Genomic DNA, 6,336 nt, shown 5'->3' with positions numbered 1-6,336 from the left:
TACTGTAAACGAACTGTAAACGAACTGTAAACAAACTGTTACCATTGGAAATGATCGGTTTTGGTTCAGCGCCGGAAGTTGCACCCATAATTCATGCAAGGCATCATGGGGACTAAGAATCTGGTGGATAAAGGCTCAATTCCAATCCGATCCCTTACAGACTCACTGTCTTAGAGGCGCGTTCATGTGAAGTGTGTGAGTGTGTGAGGGCTGTCCCACTGTCAAATCATCAAGTCAGTGAGTCAGTGAGTGAGCCCTTTATGCCCCCTTACCGTAGGTCAGCATCAATGCAGACTTACGGTAAGGAAATTACCCACAGTTCATAGCGTTGTGACGTCAAATACAGGGGTTGCCCTCGGGACAACGGAAGTGTTAAAAAAACCCTGTAAACAAATAAATATGGTCGGCAGATCTGCAAATGGTAACGATATAGATATAAGATCGATATCACTGTACCGCTTACAACACTTTTGATGCTTTGTTGCTTTGAACATTGTTTGAAGCTAAATGTGGCAAAATGTTGATGTTATTTTCAGTGTGAGACACTTTACAAACGGCACCCCATACGCACCCCACACACAGACACACAGACACACAGACGGTGCTTCTGCATGCCAGCCACACGTGTGCGCAACTGTGAGAAATAAATATGTGAGGTGTACGCTGCTTTTCTATCTTTTTTCCCTTTTCTTTCTTTCTTTCTTTCTGTCAGCGACATACACTCCTAACACAGGACGGGTTGTTTTATTGACTGAGTTGATCATTAAGCCATAGTGATGCGCGGATCGGCTCTGATAGCACCTGAATCAGCATGTACGCATCAACCATCCAGCCGTTACAACATGATTGAGCTAGCAAAGCAGTTTTGTGTTGCTATGTGTGGTATTTATTCAGTTTTGGGAAATCACGATGTCTAGAAAGCATCAGTGGCTGCAGCTGACAGGGACAGCTAACGTTAACACTAGCAGCAAAGCTAACATCAGGATCGTCATCCGTTAAATGCCTCCCGTTGTCGGATACGACATGAAACTACTCCAGTGAGCTCAATCATGTTGTAACTAAGACATCCGCTGGAGAAAATATTTTTTCACGGACCGTTTATTGAGTTATTACAGACACCGCTAACAGCTAACAGCTAACGGTTAGCCCAGCTAATCTACGATAACCATGTTATTAATTACACACAGAGAAAATACTAATGTTTGTTCAGTCATTGTGTTTATAGACTTTACAAACATCAGATTAGTCTAAACGGTGATATAGTGACGTGAAAAATGTGATATATACATATATATAGCTAAACTCAGCAAGGTAAACAACAAGGCGATTCCCATTTACACAGTGGTAAGAGTGCTGGACCGGAAGTGTCGCACAAAAAAACGGGAGCTGGCTGCGTTCTGTTTTGCCTCCGTGTTTCCGTGAAAAATATATATATATATATTTTTTTTTTCCCAAATTTTATTGAACAATACAATAATTACAACATCAAGTAAGAATCTCCACTTTGCATTCTTACAAAAAAATACGAACTTGTGCAAGGCAATAAGAAAAATAAACATCAAGACTATCATCTCAGTAAATTACGTGGATATATATAAACATAAATTCCAATAAAAAATATAGATATATACTATGACATGTTAGAAAATAAATCAATAATAAATAAATAATACAGGCAGTCCCTCATTTGCAATGAGACAATCCTTCTCACCATATCATTCACATTTCAACCACATGAAAATGATGCTTAAGGACACATTAACAAGTTTTGTTTTTTTTTTTAGACATTGACATTTTGATCAGTTAAAGCATTAAAAATTGTAACATATTGCAAAGTTTTTGTATTGGTCCATATTTTTCAGCTAAAAGTAATAGAGAGGAATAAAAGATTTTAAGTTCGTTCTTAAAACATATTAGTGAAGGTCTTTGATTTCTCCATTTACATGCATGTATATGATATTTTCCCATAATCATGATAGTACTGATCATGTCAGATATTTCTTTAGCGATGTCATTCTTGTATATTAGGATTTGATTCATATCAAAAGGTGTGATATTCTCTATTGCAGTACTTAACCAATTATGCAGGTTCTGCCAAAATTGACTTGTGACTCTACATGAATAGAAGAGATGTTCAATAGTTTCAGGTTCTTCAAGACAGAAAACACAAGCTTCAACCTCATATCCAAATCTTTTCTTAAGAGTTTCTGCTGTAGGGTAATAATTATTAATAATTTTATATTGTACTTCTTTTGCTTTTGGCGGAATTGGCCATTTTAAATATTTGAAGTATTTGAAGCATTGTTTATTCTGATTTTTGCAGTTCTAGTATAATCATGAAAAGTTTTACACTTGAAAGCTTTCCCAATAAATTGATTGTTACATTTTCTATCACTAATATGCAATTGATCAATTTTTAATTCTGGCATGACCGCTTGTATTCTTGATTGAGAGAGTGTGTTTTGTATTAAATGTACCAGAGCAAGAGGTATTGCTTTGCATATTTTGCTGAATTCTCTATAAGAACATTGAACATCAAATTTTTCTTTAAAGGTATTAAAATGTAAGAAATTTCCATGGTCATCCATTAGATCTATAACAAAAATCACCTTTTTAATCGAACCAATCCTGTTTGAATACAGTTTTCCTATTTATCGTAATTGTTCTGTTATTCCACAATGTGGAGCCATGTGGAGTAAAATTATGGGAAAATATCATCTTCCAATAGTACAATACTTGTTTATGAAATTCAGATAGCTTCATAGGCAGTTTCGTAGTTTCAAAATCACATTTTAACACAAAATCCAACCCTCCAATTTTCTTAAAAATACTTCTGGGGATGTGAAACCAAATTGATTCTGTCTGTGACATAAAAGCTTTTATCCAATTTGTTTTAAAGACTCCTACCATTGATTCAAAGTCCAGTGTTTTCAAACCTCCTTCTTTATAATCTTTGACCAGTTGTGATTTTTTAACATAATGCGTTTTGTTTCTCCATATAAAGTTGTATATTATAGAGTTTGCCTTTTTGATGTTTTTAGGAGTCACATACATCGAGTAACATGGATAAATCAATTTTGATATCCCCTCAGATTTGGATAATAGGTTTCGACCAAAAATGGATAGATCTCTCATTAGCCAGTGATTTAAGTTTTTTTTTCATATTTTCTATTTTTTCATTCATATTCTTTTCCTCCCTTTTTTTACTCTCTTTTATTAATTTTATGCCTAGATATTTAACTTCAGATTTAACAGGGATGGACATTATTTGTGTATCTGTACAAGGATACAGTGGTAGTATTTCGCTTTTCTTTGGATTTATATTCAAGCCAGATGCTTTGGAAAAAAGAGAGATAATGTTCAATGCTTTACAGACTACTGATTTGTCCTTTAAGAAGAAAACCGTATCATCCGCGAATTGACTAATGCGAAATTCATAATCAAAGATATTAATCCCTTTAAATTCCTGGTTATTTACAATCAGATAAGCCAACATCTGTGTGCATAAAATGAAGAGTTTTGGTGATATAGGACAGCCTTGTCTGATCCCACGAGAGATATTTATTCTAGGGGTCATTCCTGGATTAAGAGAAACATAACTGATTATTTCTTTATAAAACATTTCAATCACTTTACAAAACTTTTCACCAAATCCAATTTTTTTTTAGTGTCTGAATCAGAAAGGAGTGTTCTACAGAATCAAAAGCTTTGAAAAAATCTATGAAAAGAATGAGACTTTCTGAATCAATAAGCGATTGGTAGTCTAGCATATCCAATATTAATCTCACATTATTGTGTATATGTCTACCTTTAATGAAGGCTGACTGAAACTCATCAACCAGATTGACCAGCACATTTTTAAGTCGATTTGCATATACAAGAGCTACTAATTTGTAGTCATTGCAAAGAAGAGTTATAGGTCTCCAGTTGTCTAGGTTCAATAAGTCCTTATTAGGTTTGGGTAGTAGTGTTATCAACCCAGTTTTCATTGTGGGGGATAAGCATCCTTTTCCTATACATTCCAAAAAGGCTTTATGTAATAGGTCTTTAATGTCATTCCAAAAGTGTTTATAAAATTCTGATGTTATACCATCTATTCCTGGTGACTTTCCATTTTTCATCTGTTTTAGTGCACTTTCCAATTCTGATGTAGTTAAATCCTCATCTAATATTTTTTTATCTTCCTTATTCAGCATTTTTATGTTATCTTTGACTGTTTCAAATAATATGTCACAGTCTTCTTTTTGGAAATTGGATTTGTATAAATTGTTATAAAAAAGCCATATTTCATCATTTACCTGTTTTTGGTCATCAGTAATAGTATCATTTTTCTTCAGTTTATTTATTCTCTTTTTACTCTGTCTATGTTTTTCTAATCCATAGAAGTATGACGTATTTTTTCTCCTAGTTCTATCCATCTGGCTCTTGATCTTATAAACGCTCCATTAGCTTTTTCCCTGTACATATCATCTAGTTTGACTTGAAGGGCATTCAATTCAGCCTTTTCCTCTATTGTTGTTTCAGTTTTTTCACATATTGTATTTATTTTTAGGATTAATTCTTTTTGTTTGTGTTTTCTTGTTTGTGAAATTCTTTTTCCTGTTACAATTGCTAACTGTTTGAGTTCAAATTTGAACCACTCCCATTTGTTCATATGCGACATGTCAAGTTTATTAACACTTTGAAAAAGGATTTTAACTTGTTTACAGAATCCATCATTAAGTAATAAGCTATTATTAAATTTCCAAGTATTTTCTGATGGTTTGGGCTGCTGAATTATTTTTAAAGATAATTCAACCATGCAGTGATCTGTTAGGGGCGAAATTGAAATTTTACATTTTAGAACATCTTTACATATTATCTGAGATATTAACTAATAGTCTAATCTTGAACAACGATTACTATCTGCCGAATTAGTCCAAGTGTACTTTACAGAGGTGGGATTTGATATTCTCCAGTAATCAACTGTATGTGTTGACATACATGGATTGGTTAAAATATCATCATAATCAGGTTGCTGTCCTCTATGGGGTTTACGATCAAGCCATGAATCAGGAGCTATGTTGTAGTCACCTCCCATTACCACTTTCTCTGTCATAAAAGTAACTTTCCAGTTATTTATGAGCGAACTTAAACTTTCCATCATGACCCTATTATCTGTTCTGTTATTATATCCATACACACAAAGTAGAATATATCTTTGATCATGCATCTCTACTACCATTATAAGCCAATGTCCACCTGTATCACTTTTGTGTTCAATTACCTTTCCTGGAAATTTGTTGAAAAGCACCATCACTCCGGCAGAGTGAGAAGTTCCATGAGAGAAAAGGATTTCTTCTCCCCGTTGCTGTTTCCAAAATTTTCCATCTGCTATCCCTGAGTGTGTCTCTTGTAAAAAAAAAAAGCAATTTGCCTGTTGTTCCTTACAAAATAAAAAAAAAAGCCTTGCGTTTGACAATATTTTTTAAACCTCTGACATTTATAGAAACAAAAGATACCAACATTTATAACTCCAAAGACTCCTATTAGAACGCACCTTTTAACCCTACTAGACGCAGGAATGTTTATGTAGTCCTAAATTGAAAATATTCATTAAACCAACCCCAAAAATTGCTTTAAATCATCTTCTTATACAGTTTAAATTAAAATATATCCTCTTTGAAAAGCAATGAACAAAAGGGCTGTGAAAGCCTTTGTTATCCTTTCTTCTCCCTTATTGCAACTTAGCTAACATTTTTTCTTATTTGAATCTATCATTTTGCTTTGAACATAAAAATACCTTCTCTTTAAAACTATTTCTCCACTGAAAACAAAATTTCAACAGAAAACAACATTTTTCTCAGAGCGTTTTTTCCTTTCTTTAACTTATCTAACACAGGTATAGATTATATTGTAAAACCTCAGTTCTGTTGTTATTAGCACTTCAGGTTACCTGAGATAAAGACATTTGCCTTTTTTGTCCCATTATCAGGGCTCAACTCGTATGCCATCGATGATAGCATATCCCTCCTTCAGGAAAGCCTTTCTGCCATTACGCCTGGCCTCTTCCACTCTCGGCCACAACTTGGCTCTGGCCTCTCGATCCTCTTAAGAAAAGTCCTCCCTGAAGTGGATGTTCAGTTCTTTGCAGACTCTTGCATCTTTGGATTTCTTCCAGATGTCATTCAAACTGAATGATGATGGGCCTCGGCATTTTGTTGTACACTGCATCATTTTTCTTGCCCAGACGATGAACCGTGTCGACCAACTCCCGGATTTTGTCCACTGCCACTGGAATCACCCTGGTCAGGATCCCAATTACAGCCTCTTTTACATCCTTGTTGTCTTTCTCCA

Source organism: Epinephelus lanceolatus, chromosome 3 (genome assembly GCF_041903045.1).
Source record: "Epinephelus lanceolatus isolate andai-2023 chromosome 3, ASM4190304v1, whole genome shotgun sequence".
Taxonomy (NCBI): domain Eukaryota; kingdom Metazoa; phylum Chordata; class Actinopteri; order Perciformes; family Serranidae; genus Epinephelus; species Epinephelus lanceolatus.
This window is presented reverse-complemented; position numbering follows the sequence as displayed.